Source organism: Schistocerca gregaria, chromosome 11 (genome assembly GCF_023897955.1).
Source record: "Schistocerca gregaria isolate iqSchGreg1 chromosome 11, iqSchGreg1.2, whole genome shotgun sequence".
NCBI lineage: Eukaryota > Metazoa > Arthropoda > Insecta > Orthoptera > Acrididae > Schistocerca > Schistocerca gregaria.
This window is the reverse complement of record NC_064930.1, coordinates 35,186,578-35,206,761: the sequence shown is the minus strand read 5'-3', so window position 1 is coordinate 35,206,761 and position 20,184 is coordinate 35,186,578.

Genomic DNA, 20,184 nt, shown 5'->3' with positions numbered 1-20,184 from the left:
GGGCACCAAGCACATTTTTCTCCAAGGGAGTAATGTCTCAAACTGTCTACTCTTTGATCGATTCCTGGAACACCAGTAGTAGTTTCCGAAGCACATCTGGAGGCTTCCTGTAATCTGTGGACGTTCAGAGTTTTGATGAAGGACAGAAATTGCATCGGAATTGAATATAACGGGCACCATGCGCACTTTTCTCCATGGGAGTAATGTCTCAAACTGTCTACTCTTTGATCGATTCCTAGAACACCAGTAGTAGTTTCCGAAGCACATCTGGAGGCTTCCTGTAATCTGTGGACGTTCAGAGTTTTGATGAAAGACAGAAATTGCATCGGAATTGAATATAACGGGCACCAAGCGCATTTCTCTCCAAGGGAGTAATGTCTCAAACTGTCTACTCTTTGATCGATTCCTGGAACACCAGTAGTAGTTTCCGAAGCACATCTGGAGGCTTCCTGTAATCTGTGGACGTTCAGAGTTTTGATGAAAGACAGAAATTACATCGGAATTGAATATAACTGGCACCATGCACACTTTTCTCCATGGGAGTAATGTCTCAAACTGTCTACTCTTTGATCGATTCCTGGAACAACAGTAGTAGTTTCCGAAGCACATCTGGAGGCTTCCTGTAATCTGTGGACGTTCAGAGTTTTGATGAAAGACAGAAATTGCATCGGAATTGAATATAACGGGCACCATGCGCACTTTTCTCCATTGGAGTAATGTCTCAAACTGTCTACTTTTTGATCGATTCCTGGAACACCAGTAGTAGTTTCCGAAGCACATCTGGAGGCTTCCTGTAATCTGTGGACGTTCAGAGTTTTGATGAAAGACAGAAATTGCATCGGAATTGAATATAACGGGCACAATGCGCACTTTTCTCCAAGGGAGTAATGTCTCAAACTGTCTACTCTTTGATCGATTCCTGGAACACCAGTAGTAGTTTCCGAAGCACATCTGGAGGCTTCCTGTAATCTGTGGACGTTCAGAGTTTTGATGAAAGACAGAAATTGCATCGGAATTGAATATAACGGGCACCATGCGCACTTTTCTCCATGGGAGTAATGTCTCAAACTGTCTACTCTTTGATCGATTCCTGGAACACCAGTAGTAGTTTCCGAAGCACATCTGGAGGCTTCCTGTAATCTGTAAACGTTCAGAGTTTTGATGAAAGACAGAAATCGCATCCGGGTTGAATATAACGGGCACCATGCGCACTTTTCTCCATGGGAGTAATGTCTCAAACTGTCTAATCTTTGATCGATTCCTGGAACACCAGTAGTAGTTTCCGAAGCACATCTGGAGGCTTCCTGTAATCTGTGGACGTTCAGAGTTTTGATGAAAGACAGAAATTGCATCGGAATTGAATATAACGGTCACCATGCGCATTTTTCTCCAAGGGAGTAATGTCTCAAACTGTCTACTCTTTGATCGATTCCTGGAACACCAGTAGTAGTTTCCGTAGCACATCTGGAGGCTTCCTGTAATCTAAGGACGTTCAGAGTTTTGATGAAAGACAGAAATTGCATCGGAATTGAATATAACGGGCACCATGCGCACTTTTCTCCAAGGGAGTAATGTCTCAAACTGTCTAATCTTTGATCGATTCCTGGAACACCAGTAGTAGTTTCCGAAGCACATCTGGAGGCTTCCTGTAATCTGTGGACGTTCAGAGTTTTGATGAAAGACAGAAATTGCATCGGAATTGAATATAACGGGCACCATGCGCACTTTTCTCCAAGGGAGTAATGTCTCAAACTGTCTACTCTTTGATCGATTCCTGGAACACCAGTAGTAGTTTCCGAAGCACATCTGGAGGCTTCCTGTAATCTGTGGACGTTCAGAGTTTTGATGAAAGACAGAAATTGCATCGGAATTGAATATAACGGGCACCATGCGCACTTTTCTCCATGGGAGTAATGTCTCAAACTGTCTACTCTTTGATCGATTCCTGGAACACCAGTAGTAGTTTCCGAAGCACATCTGGAGGCTTCCTGTAATCTGTGGACGTTCAGAGTTTTGATGAAAGACAGAAATCGCATCCGGGTTGAATATAACGGGCACCATGCGCACTTTTCTCCATGGGAGTAATGTCTCAAACTGTCTACTCTTTGATCGATTCCTGGAACACCAGTAGTAGTTTCCGAAGCACATCTGGAGGCTTCCTGTAATCTGTGGACGTTCAGAGTTTTGATGAAAGACAGAAATTGCATCGGAATTGAATATAACGGGCACCATGTGCATTTTTCTCCAAGGGAGTAATGTCTCAAACTGTCTACTCTTTGATCGATTCCTGGAACACCAGTAGTAGTTTCCGAAGCACATCTGGAGGCTTCCTGTAATCTGTGGACGTTCAGAGTTTTGATGAAAGACAGAAATTGCATCAGAATTGAATATAACGGGCACCATGCGCACTTTTCTCCACGGGAGTAATGTCTCAAACTGTCTACTCTTTGATCGATTCCTGGAACACCAGTAGTAGTTTCCGAAGCACATCTGGAGGCTTCCTGTAATCTGTGGACTTTCAGAGTTTTGATGAAAGACAGAAATTGCATCGGAATTGAATATAACGGGCACCATGCGCACTTTTCTCCATGGGAGTAATGTCTCAAACTGTCTACTCTTTGATCGATTCCTGGGACACTAGTAGTAGTTTCCGAAGCACATCTGGAGGCTTCCTGTAATCTGTGGACGTTCAGAGTTTTGATGAAAGACAGAAATTGCTTCGGAATTGAATATAACGGGCACCATGCGCACTTTTCTCCATGTGAGTAATGTCTCAAACTGTCTACTCTTTGATCGATTCCTGGAACACCAGTAGTAGTTTCCGAAGCACATCTGGAGGCTTCCTGTAATCTGTGGACGTTCAGAGTTTTGATGAAAGACAGAAATTGCATCGGAATTGAATATAACGGGCACCATGCGCACTTTTCTCCATTGGAGTAATGTCTCAAACTGTCTACTTTTTGATCGATTCCTGGAACACCAGTAGTAGTTTCCGAAGCACATCTGGAGGCTTCCTGTAATCTGTGGACGTCAGAGTTTTGATGAAAGACAGAAATTGCATCGGAATTGAATATAACGGGCACCATGCGCATTTTTCTCCAAGGGAGTAATGTCTCAAACTGTCTAATCTTTGATCGATTCCTGGAACACCAGTAGTAGTTTCCGAAGCACATCTGGAGGCTTCCTGTAATCTGTGGACTTTCAGAGTTTTGATGAAAGACAGAAATTGCATCGGAATTGAATATAACGGGCACCATGCGCACTTTTCTCCATGGGAGTAATGTCTCAAACTGTCTACTCTTTGATCAATTCCTGGAACACCAGTAGTAGTTTCCGAAGCACATCTGGAGGCTTCCTGTAATCTGTGGACGTTCAGAGTTTTGATGAAAGACAGAAATTGCATCGGAATTGAATATAACGGGCACCATGCGCACTTTTCTCCAAGGGAGTAATGTCTCAAACTGTCTACTCTTTGATCGATTCCTGGAACACCAGTAGTAGTTTCCGAAGCACATCTGGAGGCTTCCTGTAATCTGTGGACGTTCAGAGTTTTGATGAAAGACAGAAATTGCATCGGAATTGAATATAACGGGCACCATGCGGACTTTTCTCCATGGGAGTAATGTCTCAAACTGTCTACTCTTTGATCGATTCCTGGAACACCAGTAGTAGTTTCCGAAGCACATCTGGAGGCTTCCTGTAATCTGTGGACGTTCAGAGTTTTGATGAAATACAGAAATTGCATCGGAATTGAATATAACGGGCACCATGCGCACTTTTCTCCATGGGAGTAATGTCTAAAACTGTCTACTCTTTGATCGATTCCTGGAACACCAGTAGTAGTTTCCGAAGCACATCTGGAGGCTTCCTGTAATCTGTGGACATTCAGAGTTTTCATGAAAGACAGAAATCGCATCCAGGTTGAATATAACAGGCACCATGCGCACTTTTCTCCATGGGAGTAATGTCTCAAACTGTCTACTCTTTAATCGATTCCTGGAACACCAGTAGTAGTTTCCGAAGCACATCTGGAGGCTTCCTGTAATCTGTGGACGTTCAGAGTTTTGATGAAAGACAGAAATTGCATCGGAATTGAATATAACGGGCACCATGCGCATTTTTCTCCAAGGGAGTAATGTCTCAAACTGTCTACTCTTTGATCGATTCCTGGAACACCAGTAGTAGTTTCCGAAGCACATCTGGAGGCTTCCTGTAATCTGTGGACGTTCAGAGTTTTGATGAAAGACAGAAATTGCATCGGAATTGAATATAACGGGCACCATGCGCACTTTTCTCCATGGGAGTAATGTCTCAAACTGTCTACTCTTTGATCGATTCCTGGAACACCAATAGTAGTTTCCGAAGCACATCTGGAGGCTTCCTGTAATCTGTGGACGTTCAGAGTTTTGATGAAAGACAGAAATTGCATCGGAATTGAATATAACGGGCACCATGCGCACTTTTCTCCATGGGAGTAATGTCTCAAACTGTCTACTCTTTGATCGATTCCTGGAACACCAGTAGTAGTTTCCGAAGCACATCTGGAGGCTTCCTGTAATCTGTGGACGTTCAGAGTTTTGATGAAAGACAGAAATCGCATCCGGGTTGAATATAACGGGCACCATGCGCACTTTTCTCCATGGGAGTAATGTCTCAAACTGTCTACTCTTTGATCGATTCCTGGAACACCAGTAGTAGTTTCCGAAGCACATCTGGAGGCTTCCTGTAATCTGTGGACGTTCAGAGTTTTGATGAAAGACAGAAATTGCATCGGAATTGAATCTAACGGGCACCATGTGCATTTTTCTCCAAGGGAGTAATGTCTCAAACTGTCTACTCTTTGATCGATTCCAGGAACACCAGTAGTAGTTTCCGAAGCACATCTGGAGGCTTCCTGTAATATGTGGACGTTCAGAGTTTTGATGAAAGACAGAAATCGCATCCGGGTTGAATATAACGGGCACCATGCGCACTTTTCTCCATGGGAGTAATGTCTCAAACTGTCTACTCTTTGATCGATTCCTGGAACACCAGTAGTAGTTTCCGAAGCACATCTGGAGGCTTCCTGTAATCTGTGGACGTTCAGAGTTTTGATGAAAGACAGAAATTGCATCGGAATTGAATATAACGGGCACCATGCGCACTTTTCTCCATGGGAGTAATGTCTCAAACTGTCTACTCTTTGATCGATTCCTGGAACACCAGTAGTAGTTTCCGAAGCACATCTGGAGGCTTCCTGTAATCTGTGGACGTTCAGAGTTTTGATGAAAGACAGAAATCGCATCCGGGTTGAATATAACGGGCACCATACGCACTTTTCTCCATGGGAGTAATGTCTCAAACTGTCTACTCTTTGATCGATTCCTGGAACACCAGTAGTAGTTTCCGAAGCACATCTGGAGGCTTCCTGTAATCTGTGGATGTTCAGAGTTTTGATGAAAGACAGAAATCGCATCGGAATTGAATATAACGGGCACCATGCGCACTTTTCTCCAAGGGAGTAATGTTTCAAACTGTCTACTCTTTGATCGATTCCTGGAACACCAGTAGTAGTTTCCGAAGCACATCTGGAGGCTTCCTGTAATCTGTGGACGTTCAGAGTTTTGATGAAAGACAGAAATCGCATCCGGGTTGAATATAACGGGCACCATGCGCACTTTTCTCCGTGGGAGTAATGTCTCAAACTGTCTACTCTTTGATCGATTCCTGGAACACCAGTAGTAGTTTCCGAAGCACATCTGGAGGCCTCCTGTAATCTGTGGACGTTCAGAGTTTTGATGAAAGACAGAAATTGCATCGGAATTGAATATAACGGGCACCATGCGCACTTTTCTCCATGGGAGTAATGTCTCAAACTGTCTACTCTTTGATCGATTCCTGGAACACCAGTAGTAGTTTCCGAAGCACATCTGGAGGCTTCCTGTAATCTGTGGACGTTCAGAGTTTTGATGAAAGACAGAAATTGCATCGGAATTGAATATAACGGGCACCAAGCGCATTTTTCTCCAAGGGAGTAATGTCTCAAACTGTCTACTCTTTGATCGATTCCTGGAACACCAGTAGTAGTTTCCGAAGCACATCTGGAGGCTTCCTGTAATCTGTGGACGTTCAGAGTTTTGATGATAGACAGAAATTGCATCGGAATTGAATATAACGGGCACCATGCGCACTTTTCTCCAAGGGAGTAATGTCTCAAACTGTCTAATCTTTGATCGATTCCTGGAACACCAGTAGTAGTTTCCGAAGCACATCTGGAGGCTTCCTGTAATCTGTGGACGTTCAGAGTTTTGATGAAAGACAGAAATTGCATCGGAATTGAATATAACGGGCACCATGCGCACTTTTCTCCATGGGAGTAATGTCTCAAACTGTCTACTCTTTGATCGATTCCTGGAACACCAGTAGTAGTTTCCGAAGCACTTCTGGAGGCCTCCTGTAATCTGTGGACGTTCAGAGTTTTGATGAAAGACAGAAATTGCATCGGAATTGAATATAACGGGCACTATGCGCACTTTTCTCCAAGGGAGTAATGTCTCAAACTGTCTACTCTTTGATCGATTCCTGGAACACCAGTAGTAGTTTCCGAAGCACATCTGGAGGCTTCCTGTAATCTGTGGACGTTCAGAGTTTTGATGAAAGACAGAAATCGCATCCGGGTTGAATATAACGGGCACCATGCGCACTTTTCTCCATGGGAGTAATGTCTCAAACTGTCTACTCTTTGATCGATTCCTGGAACACCAGTAGTAGTTTCCGAAGCACATCTGGAGGCTTCCTGTAATCTGTGGACGTTCAGAGTTTTGATGAAAGACAGAAATTGCATCGGAATTGAATATAACGGGCACCAAGCACATTTTTCTCCAAGGGAGTAATGTCTCAAACTGTCTACTCTTTGATCGATTCCTGGAACACCAGTAGTAGTTTCCGAAGCACATCTGGAGGCTTCCTGTAATCTGTGGACGTTCAGAGTTTTGATGAAGGACAGAAATTGCATCGGAATTGAATATAACGGGCACCATGCGCACTTTTCTCCATGGGAGTAATGTCTCAAACTGTCTACTCTTTGATCGATTCCTAGAACACCAGTAGTAGTTTCCGAAGCACATCTGGAGGCTTCCTGTAATCTGTGGACGTTCAGAGTTTTGATGAAAGACAGAAATTGCATCGGAATTGAATATAACGGGCACCAAGCGCATTTCTCTCCAAGGGAGTAATGTCTCAAACTGTCTACTCTTTGATCGATTCCTGGAACACCAGTAGTAGTTTCCGAAGCACATCTGGAGGCTTCCTGTAATCTGTGGACGTTCAGAGTTTTGATGAAAGACAGAAATTACATCGGAATTGAATATAACTGGCACCATGCGCACTTTTCTCCATGGGAGTAATGTCTCAAACTGTCTACTCTTTGATCGATTCCTGGAACAACAGTAGTAGTTTCCGAAGCACATCTGGAGGCTTCCTGTAATCTGTGGACGTTCAGAGTTTTGATGAAAGACAGAAATTGCATCGGAATTGAATATAACGGGCACCATGCGCACTTTTCTCCATTGGAGTAATGTCTCAAACTGTCTACTTTTTGATCGATTCCTGGAACACCAGTAGTAGTTTCCGAAGCACATCTGGAGGCTTCCTGTAATCTGTGGAAGTTCAGAGTTTTGATGAAAGACAGAAATTGCATCGGAATTGAATATAACGGGCACAATGCGCACTTTTCTCCAAGGGAGTAATGTCTCAAACTGTCTACTCTTTGATCGATTCCTGGAACACCAGTAGTAGTTTCCGAAGCACATCTGGAGGCTTCCTGTAATCTGTGGACGTTCAGAGTTTTGATGAAAGACAGAAATTGCATCGGAATTGAATATAACGGGCACCATGCGCACTTTTCTCCATGGGAGTAATGTCTCAAACTGTCTACTCTTTGATCGATTCCTGGAACACCAGTAGTAGTTTCCGAAGCACATCTGGAGGCTTCCTGTAATCTGTAAACGTTCAGAGTTTTGATGAAAGACAGAAATCGCATCCGGGTTGAATATAACGGGCACCATGCGCACTTTTCTCCATGGGAGTAATGTCTCAAACTGTCTACTCTTTGATCGATTCCTGGAACACCAGTAGTAGTTTCCGAAGCACATCTGGAGGCTTCCTGTAATCTGTGGACGTTCAGAGTTTTGATGAAAGACAGAAATTGCATCGGAATTGAATATAACGGTCACCATGCGCATTTTTCTCCAAGGGAGTAATGTCTCAAACTGTCTACTCTTTGATCGATTCCTGGAACACCAGTAGTAGTTTCCGTAGCACATCTGGAGGCTTCCTGTAATCTAAGGACGTTCAGAGTTTTGATGAAAGACAGAAATTGCATCGGAATTGAATATAACGGGCACCATGCGCACTTTTCTCCAAGGGAGTAATGTCTCAAACTGTCTAATCTTTGATCGATTCCTGGAACACCAGTAGTAGTTTCCGAAGCACATCTGGAGGCTTCCTGTAATCTGTGGACGTTCAGAGTTTTGATGAAAGACAGAAATTGCATCGGAATTGAATATAACGGGCACCATGCGCACTTTTCTCCAAGGGAGTAATGTCTCAAACTGTCTACTCTTTGATCGATTCCTGGAACACCAGTAGTAGTTTCCGAAGCACATCTGGAGGCTTCCTGTAATCTGTGGACGTTCAGAGTTTTGATGAAAGACAGAAATTGCATCGGAATTGAATATAACGGGCACCATGCGCACTTTTCTCCATGGGAGTAATGTCTCAAACTGTCTACTCTTTGATCGATTCCTGGAACACCAGTAGTAGTTTCCGAAGCACATCTGGAGGCTTCCTGTAATCTGTGGACGTTCAGAGTTTTGATGAAAGACAGAAATCGCATCCGGGTTGAATATAACGGGCACCATGCGCACTTTTCTCCATGGGAGTAATGTCTCAAACTGTCTACTCTTTGATCGATTCCTGGAACACCAGTAGTAGTTTCCGAAGCTCATCTGGAGGCTTCCTGTAATCTGTGGACGTTCAGAGTTTTGATGAAAGACAGAAATTGCATCGGAATTGAATATAACGGGCACCATGTGCATTTTTCTCCAAGGGAGTAATGTCTCAAACTGTCTACTCTTTGATCGATTCCTGGAACACCAGTAGTAGTTTCCGAAGCACATCTGGAGGCTTCCTGTAATCTGTGGACGTTCAGAGTTTTGATGAAAGACAGATATTGCATCGGAATTGAATATAACGGGCACCATGCGCACTTTTCTCCATGGGAGTAATGTCTCAAACTGTCTACTCTTTGATCAATTTCTGGAACACCAGTAGTAGTTTCCGAAGCACATCTGGAGGCTTCCTGTAATCTGTGGACGTTCAGAGTTTTGATGAAAGACAGATATTGCATCGGAATTGAATATAACGGGCACCATGCGCACTTTTCTCCATGGGAGTAATGTCTCAAACTGTCTACTCTTTGATCAATTTCTGGAACACCAGTAGTAGTTTCCGAAGCACATCTGGAGGCTTCCTGTAATCTGTGGACGTTCAGAGTTTTGATGAAAGACAGATATTGCATCGGAATTGAATATAACGGGCACCATGCGCACTTTTCTCCATGGGAGTAATGTCTCAAACTGTCTACTCTTTGATCGATTCCTGGAACACCAGTAGTAGTTTCCGAAGCACATCTGGAGGCTTCCTGTAATCTGTGGACGTTCAGAGTTTTGATGAAAGACAGAAATTGCATCGGAATTGAATATAACGGGCACCATGCGCACTTTTCTCCAAGGGAGTAATGTCTCAAACTGTCTACTATTTGATCGATTCCTGGAACACCAGTAGTAGTTTCCGAAGCACATCTGGAGGCTTCCTGTAATCTGTGGACTTTCAGAGTTTTGATAAAAGACAAAAATTGCATCGGAATTGAATATAACGGGCACCATGCGCACTTTTCTCCATGGGAGTAATGTCTCAAACTGTCTACTCTTTGATCGATTCCTGGAACACCAGTAGTAGTTTCCGAAGTACATCTGGAGGCTTCCTGTAATCTGTGGACGTTCAGAATTTTGATGAAAGACAGAAATTGCATCAGAATTGAATATAACGGGCACCATGCGCACTTTTCTCCACGGGAGTAATGTCTCAAACTGTCTACTCTTTGATCGATTCCTGGAACACCAGTAGTAGTTTCCGAAGCACATCTGGAAGCTTCCTGTAATCTGTGGACTTTCAGAGTTTTGATGAAAGACAGAAATTGCATCGGAATTGAATATAACGGGCACCATGCGCACTTTTCTCCATGGGAGTAATGTCTCAAACTGTCTACTCTTTGATCGATTCCTGGGACACTAGTAGTAGTTTCCGAAGCACATCTGGAGGCTTCCTGTAATCTGTGGACGTTCAGAGTTTTGATGAAAGACAGAAATTGCATCGGAATTGAATATAACGGGCACCATGCGCACTTTTCTCCATGGGAGTAATGTCTCAAACTGTCTACTCTTTGATCGATTCCTGGAACACCAGTAGTAGTTTCCGAAGCACATCTGGAGGCTTCCTGTAATCTGTGGACGTTCAGAGTTTTGATGAAAGACAGAAATTGCATCGGAATTGAATATAAAGGGCACCATGGGCACTTTTCTCCATTGGAGTAATGTCTCAAACTGTCTACTTTTTGATCGATTCCTGGAACACCAGTAGTAGTTTCCGAAGCACATCTGGAGGCTTCCTGTAATCTGTGGACGTCAGAGTTTTGATGAAAGACAGAAATTGCATCGGAATTGAATATAACGGGCACCATGCGCATTTTTCTCCAAGGGAGTAATGTCTCAAACTGTCTACTCTTTGATCGATTCCTGGAACACCAGTAGTAGTTTCCGAAGCACATCTGGAGGCTTCCTGTAATCTGTGGACGTTCAGAGTTTTGATGAAAGACAGAAATTGCATCGGAATTGAATATAACGGGCACCATGCGCACTTTTCTCCATGGGAGTAATGTCTCAAACTGTCTACTCTTTGATCAATTCCTGGAACACCAGTAGTAGTTTCCGAAGCACATCTGGAGGCTTCCTGTAATCTGTGGACGTTCAGAGTTTTGATGAAAGACAGAAATTGCATCGGAATTGAATATAACGGGCACCATGCGCACTTTTCTCCAAGGGAGTAATGTCTCAAACTGTCTACTCTTTGATCGATTCCTGGAACACCAGTAGTAGTTTCCGAAGCACATCTGGAGGCTTCCTGTAATCTGTGGACGTTCAGAGTTTTGATGAAAGACAGAAATTGCATCGGAATTGAATATAACGGGCACCATGCGGACTTTTCTCCATGGGAGTAATGTCTCAAACTGTCTACTCTTTGATCGATTCCTGGAACACCAGTAGTAGTTTCCGAAGCACATCTGGAGGCTTCCTGTAATCTGTGGACGTTCAGAGTTTTGATGAAAGACAGAAATTGCATCGGAATTGAATATAACGGGCACCATGCGCACTTTTCTCCATGGGAGTAATGTCTAAAACTGTCTACTCTTTGATCGATTCCTGGAACACCAGTAGTAGTTTGCGAAGCACATCTGGAGGCTTCCTGTAATCTGTGGACATTCAGAGTTTTCATGAAAGACAGAAATCGCATCCGGGTTGAATATAACAATCACCATGCGCACTTTTCTCCATGGGAGTAATGTCTCAAACTGTCTACTCTTTAATCGATTCCTGGAACACCAGTAGTAGTTTCCGAAGCACATCTGGAGGCTTCCTGTAATCTGTGGACGTTCAGAGTTTTGATGAAAGACAGAAATTGCATCGGAATTGAATATAACGGGCACCATGCGCATTTTTCTCCAAGGGAGTAATGTCTCAAACTGTCTACTCTTTGATCGATTCCTGGAACACCAGTAGTAGTTTCCGAAGCACATCTGGAGGCTTCCTGTAATCTGTGGACGTTCAGAGTTTTGATGAAAGACAGAAATTGCATCGGAATTGAATATAACGGGCACCATGCGCACTTTTCTCCATGGGAGTAATGTCTCAAACTGTCTACTCTTTGATCGATTCCTGGAACACCAGTAGTAGTTTCCGAAGCACATCTGGAGGCTTCCTGTAATCTGTGGACGTTCAGAGTTTTGATGAAAGACAGAAATCGCATCCGGGTTGAATATAACGGGCACCATGCGCACTTTTCTCCATGGGAGTAGTGTCTCAAACTGTCTACTCTTTGATCGATTCCTGGAACACCAGTAGTAGTTTCCGAAGCACATCTGGAGGCTTCCTGTAATCTGTGGACGTTCAGAGTTTTGATGAAAGACAGAAATTGCATCGGAATTGAATATAACGGGCACCATGCGCACTTTTCTCCATGGGAGTAATGTCTCAAACTGTCTACTCTTTGATCGATTCCTGGAACACCAGTAGTAGTTTCCGAAGCACATCTGGAGGCTTCCTGTAATCTGTGGACGTTCAGAGTTTTGATGAAAGACAGAAATTGCATCGGAATTGAATATAACGGGCACCATGCGCACTTTTCTCCATGGGAGTAATGTCTCAAACTGTCTACTCTTTGATCGATTCCTGGAACACCAGTAGTAGTTTCCGAAGCACATCTGGAGGCTTCCTGTAATCTGTGGACGTTCAGAGTTTTGATGAAAGACAGAAATCGCATCCGGGTTGAATATAACGGGCACCATGCGCACTTTTCTCCATGGGAGTAATGTCTCAAACTGTCTACTCTTTGATCGATTCCTGGAACACCAGTAGTAGTTTCCGAAGCACATCTGGAGGCTTCCTGTAATCTGTGGACGTTCAGAGTTTTGATGAAAGACAGAAATTGCATCGGAATTGAATATAACGGGCACCATGCGCATTTTTCTCCAAGGGAGTAATGTCTCAAACTGTCTACTCTTTGATCGATTCCTGGAACACCAGTAGTAGTTTCCGAAGCACATCTGGAGGCTTCCTGTAATCTGTGGACGTTCAGAGTTTTGATGAAAGACAGAAATTGCATCGGAATTGAATATAACGGGCACCATGTGCATTTTTCTCCAAGGGAGTAATGTCTCAAACTGTCTACTCTTTGATCGATTCCTGGAACACCAGTAGTAGTTTCCGAAGCACATCTGGAGGCTTCCTGTAATCTGTGGACGTTCAGAGTTTTGATGAAAGACAGAAATTGCATCGGAATTGAATATAACGGGCACCATGCGCACTTTTCTCCAAGGGAGTAATGTCTCAAACTGTCTAATCTTTGATCGATTCCTGGAACACCAGTAGTAGTTTCCGAAGCACATCTGGAGGCTTCCTGTAATCTGTGGACGTTCAGAGTTTTGATGAAAGACAGAAATTGCATCGGAATTGAATATAACGGGCACCATGCGCACTTTTCTCCATGGGAGTAATGTCTCAAACTGTCTACTCTTTGATCAATTTCTGGAACACCAGTAGTAGTTTCCGAAGCACATCTGGAGGCTTCCTGTAATCTGTGGACGTCAGAGTTTTGATGAAAGACAGAAATTGCATCGGAATTGAATATAACGGGCACCATGCGCACTTTTCTCCGTGGGAGTAATGTCTCAAACTGTCTACTCTTTGATCGATTCCTGGAACACCAGTAGTAGTTTCCGAAGCACATCTGGAGGCTTCCTGTAATCTGTGGATGTTCAGAGTTTTGATGAAAGACAGAAATTGCATCGGAATTGAATATAACGGGCACCATGCGCACTTTTCTCCATTGGAGTAATGTCTCAAACTGTCTACTCTTTGATCGATTCCTGGAACACCAGTAGTAGTTTCCGAAGCACATCTGGAGGCTTCCTGCAATCTTTGGACGTTCAGAGTTTTGATGAAATACAGAAATTGCATCCGGGTTGAATATAACGGGCACCATGCGCACTTTTCTCCATGGGAGTAATGTCTCAAAGTGTCTACTCTTTGATCGATTCCTGGAACACCAGTAGTAGTTTCCGAAGCACATCTGGAGGCTTCCTGCAATCTGTGGACGTTCAGAGTTTTGATGAAAGACAGAAATTGCATCGGAATTGAATATAACGGGCACCAAGCGCATTTCTCTCCAAGGGAGTAATGTCTCAAACTGTCTACTCTTTGATCGATTCCTGGAACACCAGTAGTAGTTTCCGAAGCACATCTGGAGGCTTCCTGTAATCTGTGGACGTTCAGAGTTTTGATGAAAGACAGAAATTACATCGGAATTGAATATAACTGGCACCATGCGCACTTTTCTCCATGGGAGTAATGTCTCAAACTGTCTACTCTTTGATCGATTCCTGGAACAACAGTAGTAGTTTCCGAAGCACATCTGGAGGCTTCCTGTAATCTGTGGACGTTCAGAGTTTTGATGAAAGACAGAAATTGCATCGGAATTGAATATAACGGGCACCATGCGCACTTTTCACCATTGGAGTAATGTCTCAAACTGTCTACTTTTTGATCGATTCCTGGAACACCAGTAGTAGTTTCCGAAGCACATCTGGAGGCTTCCTGTAATCTGTGGAAGTTCAGAGTTTTGATGAAAGACAGAAATTGCATCGGAATTGAATATAACGGGCACAATGCGCACTTTTCTCCAAGGGAGTAATGTCTCAAACTGTCTACTCTTTGATCGATTCCTGGAACACCAGTAGTAGTTTCCGAAGCACATCTGGAGGCTTCCTGTAATCTGTGGACGTTCAGAGTTTTGATGAAAGACAGAAATTGCATCGGAATTGAATATAACGGGCACCATGCGCACTTTTCTCCATGGGAGTAATGTCTCAAACTGTCTACTCTTTGATCGATTCCTGGAACACCAGTAGTAGTTTCCGAAGCACATCTGGAGGCTTCCTGTAATCTGTAAACGTTCAGAGTTTTGATGAAAGACAGAAATCGCATCCGGGTTGAATATAACGGGCACCATGCGCACTTTTCTCCATGGGAGTAATGTCTCAAACTGTCTACTCTTTGATCGATTCCTGGAACACCAGTAGTAGTTTCCGAAGCACATCTGGAGGCTTCCTGTAATCTGTGGACGTTCAGAGTTTTGATGAAAGACAGAAATTGCATCGGAATTGAATATAACGGGCACCATGCGCACTTTTCTCCATGGGAGTAATGTCTCAAACTGTCTACTCTTTGATCGATTCCTGGAACACCAGTAGTAGTTTCCGTAGCACATCTGGAGGCTTCCTGTAATCTAAGGACGTTCAGAGTTTTGATGAAAGACAGAAATTGCATCGGAATTGAATATAACGGGCACCATGCGCACTTTTCTCCAAGGGAGTAATGTCTCAAACTGTCTAATCTTTGATCGATTCCTGGAACACCAGTAGTAGTTTCCGAAGCACATCTGGAGGCTTCCTGTAATCTGTGGACGTTCAGAGTTTTGATGAAAGACAGAAATTGCATCGGAATTGAATATAACGGGCACCATGCGCACTTTTCTCCAAGGGAGTAATGTCTCAAACTGTCTACTCTTTGATCGATTCCTGGAACACCAGTAGTAGTTTCCGAAGCACATCTGGAGGCTTCCTGTAATCTGTGGACGTTCAGAGTTTTGATGAAAGACAGAAATTGCATCGGAATTGAATATAACGGGCACCATGCGCACTTTTCTCCATGGGAGTAATGTCTCAAACTGTCTACTCTTTGATCGATTCCTGGAACACCAGTAGTAGTTTCCGAAGCACATCTGGAGGCTTCCTGTAATCTGTGGACGTTCAGAGTTTTGATGAAAGACAGAAATTGCATCGGAATTGAATATAACGGGCACCATGCGCACTTTTCTCCAAGGGAGTAATGTCTCAAACTGTCTACTATTTGATCGATTCCTGGAACACCAGTAGTAGTTTCCGAAGCACATCTGGAGGCTTCCTGTAATCTGTGGACTTTCAGAGTTTTGATAAAAGACAAAAATTGCATCGGAATTGAATATAACGGGCACCATGCGCACTTTTCTCCATGGGAGTAATGTCTCAAACTGTCTACTCTTTGATCGATTCCTGGAACACCAGTAGTAGTTTCCGAAGTACATCTGGAGGCTTCCTGTAATCTGTGGACGTTCAGAATTTTGATGAAAGACAGAAATTGCATCAGAATTGAATATAACGGGCACCATGCGCACTTTTCTCCACGGGAGTAATGTCTCAAACTGTCTACTCTTTGATCGATTCCTGGAACACCAGTAGTAGTTTCCGAAGCACATCTGGAGGCTTCCTGTAATCTGTGGACTTTCAGAGTTTTGATGAAAGACAGAAATTGCATCGGAATTGAATATAACGGGCACCATGCGCACTTTTCTCCATGGGAGTAATGTCTCAAACTGTCTACTCTTTGATCGATTCCTGGGACACTAGTAGTAGTTTCCGAAGCACATCTGGAGGCTTCCTGTAATCTGTGGACGTTCAGAGTTTTGATGAAAGACAGAAATTGCATCGGAATTGAATATAACGGGCACCATGCGCACTTTTCTCCATGGGAGTAATGTTTCAAACTGTCTACTCTTTGATCGATTCCTGGAACACCAGTAGTAGTTTCCGAAGCACATCTGGAGGCTTCCTGTAATCTGTGGACGTTCAGAGTTTTGATGAAAGACAGAAATTGCATCGGAATTGAATATAACGGGCACCATGCGCACTTTTCTCCATTGGAGTAATGTCTCAAACTGTCTACTTTTTGATCGATTCCTGGAACACCAGTAGTAGTTTCCGAAGCACATCTGGAGGCTTCCTGTAATCTGTGGACGTCAGAGTTTTGATGAAAGACAGAAATTGCATCGGAATTGAATATAACGGGCACCATGCGCATTTTTCTCCAAGGGAGTAATGTCTCAAACTGTCTAATCTTTGATCGATTCCTGGAACACCAGTAGTAGTTTCCGAAGCACATCTGGAGGCTTCCTGTAATCTGTGGACTTTCAGAGTTTTGATGAAAGACAGAAATTGCATCGGAATTGAATATAACGGGCACCATGCGCACTTTTCTCCATGGGAGTAATGTCTCAAACTGTCTACTCTTTGATCAATTCCTGGAACACCAGTAGTAGTTTCCGAAGCACATCTGGAGGCTTCCTGTAATCTGTGGACGTTCAGAGTTTTGATGAAAGACAGAAATTGCATCGGAATTGAATATAACGGGCACCATGCGCACTTTTCTCCAAGGGAGTAATGTCTCAAACTGTCTACTCTTTGATCGATTCCTGGAACACCAGTAGTAGTTTCCGAAGCACATCTGGAGGCTTCCTGTAATCTGTGGACGTTCAGAGTTTTGATGAAAGACAGAAATTGCATCGGAATTGAATATAACGGGCACCATGCGGACTTTTCTCCATGGGAGTAATGTCTCAAACTGTCTACTCTTTGATCGATTCCTGGAACACCAGTAGTAGTTTCCGAAGCACATCTGGAGGCTTCCTGTAATCTGTGGACGTTCAGAGTTTTGATGAAATACAGAAATTGCATCGGAATTGAATATAACGGGCACCATGCGCACTTTTCTCCATGGGAGTAATGTCTAAAACTGTCTACTCTTTGATCGATTCCTGGAACACCAGTAGTAGTTTCCGAAGCACATCTGGAGGCTTCCTGTAATCTGTGGACATTCAGAGTTTTCATGAAAGACAGAAATCGCATCCGGGTTGAATATAACGGGCACCATGCGCACTTTTCTCCATGGGAGTAATGTCTCAAACTGTCTACTCTTTAATCGATTCCTGGAACACCAGTAGTAGTTTCCGAAGCACATCTGGAGGCTTCCTGTAATCTGTGGACGTTCAGAGTTTTGATGAAAGACAGAAATTGCATCGGAATTGAATATAACGGGCACCATGCGCATTTTTCTCCAAGGGAGTAATGTCTCAAACTGTCTACTCTTTGATCGATTCCTGGAACACCAGTAGTAGTTTCCGAAGCACATCTGGAGGCTTCCTGTAATCTGTGGACGTTCAGAGTTTTGATGAAAGACAGAAATTGCATCGGAATTGAATATAACGGGCACCATGCGCACTTTTCTCCATGGGAGTAGTGTCTCAAACTGTCTACTCTTTGATCGATTCCTGGAACACCAGTAGTAGTTTCCGAAGCACATCTGGAGGCTTCCTGTAATCTGTGGACGTTCAGAGTTTTGATGAAAGACAGAAATCGCATCCGGGTTGAATATAACGGGCACCATGCGCACTTTTCTCCATGGGAGTAATGTCTCAAACTGTCTACTCTTTGATCGATTCCTGGAACACCAGTAGTAGTTTCCGAAGCACATCTGGAGGCTTCCTGTAATCTGTGGACGTTCAGAGTTTTGATGAAAGACAGAAATTGCATCGGAATTGAATATAACGAGAACCATGCGCACTTTTCTCCGTGGGAGTAATGTCTCAAACTGTCTACTCTTTGATCGATTCCTGGAACACCAGTAGTAGTTTCCGAAGCACATCTGGAGGCTTCCTGTAATCTGTGGACGTTCAGAGTTTTGATGAAAGACAGAAATTGCATCGGAATTGAATATAACGGGCACCATGCGCACTTTTCTCCAAGGGAGTAATGTCTCAAACTGTCTACTATTTGATCGATTCCTGGAACACCAGTAGTAGTTTCCGAAGCACATCTGGAGGCTTCCTGTAATCTGTGGACTTTCAGAGTTTTGATAAAAGACAGAAATTGCATCGGAATTGAATATAACGGGCACCATGCGCACTTTTCTCCAAGGGAGTAATGTCTCAAACTGTCTACTAATTGATCGATTCCTGGAACACCAGTAGTAGTTTCCGAAGCACATCTGGAGGCTTCCTGTAATCTGTGGACGTTCAGAGTTTTCATGAAAGACAGAAATCGCATCCGGGTTGAATATAACGGGCACCATGCGCACTTTTCTCCATGGGAGTAATGTCTCAAACTGTCTACTCTTTGATCGATTCCTGGAACACCAGTAGTAGTTTCCGAAGCACATCTGGAGGCTTCCTGTAATCTGTGGACGTTCAGAGTTTTGATGAAAGACAGAAATTGCATCGGAATTGAATATAACGGGCACCATGCGCACTTTTCTCCATGGGAGTAATGTCTCAAACTGTCTACTCTTTGATCGTTTCCTGGAACACCAGTAGTAGTTTCCGAAGCACATCTGGAGGCTTCCTGTAATCTGTGGACGTTCAGAGTTTTGATGAAAGACAGAAATTGCATCGGAATTGAATATAACGGGCACCATGCGCACTTTTCTCCATGGGAGTAATGTCTCAAACTGTCTACTCTTTGATCGATTCCTGGAACACCAGTAGTAGTTTCCGAAGCACATCTGGAGGCTTCCTGTAATCTGTGGACGTTCAGAGTTTTGATGAAAGACAGAAATTGCATCGGAATTGAATATAACGGGCACCATGCGCACTTTTCTCCATGGGAGTAATGTCTCAAACTGTCTACTCTTTGATCGATTCCTGGAACACCAGTAGTAGTTTCCGAAGCACATCTGGAGGCTTCCTGTAATCTGTGGACGTTCAGAGTTTTGATGAAAGACAGAAATTGCATCGGAATTGAATATAACGGGCACCATGCGCACTTTTCTCCATGGGAGTAATGTCTCAAACTGTCTACTCTTTGATCGATTCCTGGAACACCAGTAGTAGTTTCCGAAGCACATCTGGAGGCTTCCTGTAATCTGTGGACGTTCAGAGTTTTGATGAAAGACAGAAATCGCATCCGGGTTGAATATAACGGGCACCATGCGCACTTTTCTCCATGGGAGTAATGTCTCAAACTGTCTACTCTTTGATCGATTCCTGGAACACCAGTAGTAGTTTCCGAAGCACATCTGGAGGCTTCCTGTAATCTGTGGACGTTCAGAGTTTTGATGAAAGACAGAAATTGCATCGGAATTGAATATAACGGGCACCATGCGCATTTTTCTCCAAGGGAGTAATGTCTCAAACTGTCTACTCTTTGATCGATTCCTGGAACACCAGTAGTAGTTTCCGAAGCACATCTGGAGGCTTCCTGTAATCTGTGGACGTTCAGAGTTTTGATGAAAGACAGAAATTGCATCGGAATTTAATATAACGGGCACCATGCGCACTTTTCTCCAAGGGAGTAATGTCTCAAACTGTCTAATCTTTGATCGATTCCTGGATCACCAGTAGTAGTTTCCGAAGCACATCTGGAGGCTTCCTGTAATCTGTGGACGTTCAGAGTTTTGATGAAAGACAGAAATTGCATCGAAATTGAATATAACGGGCACCATG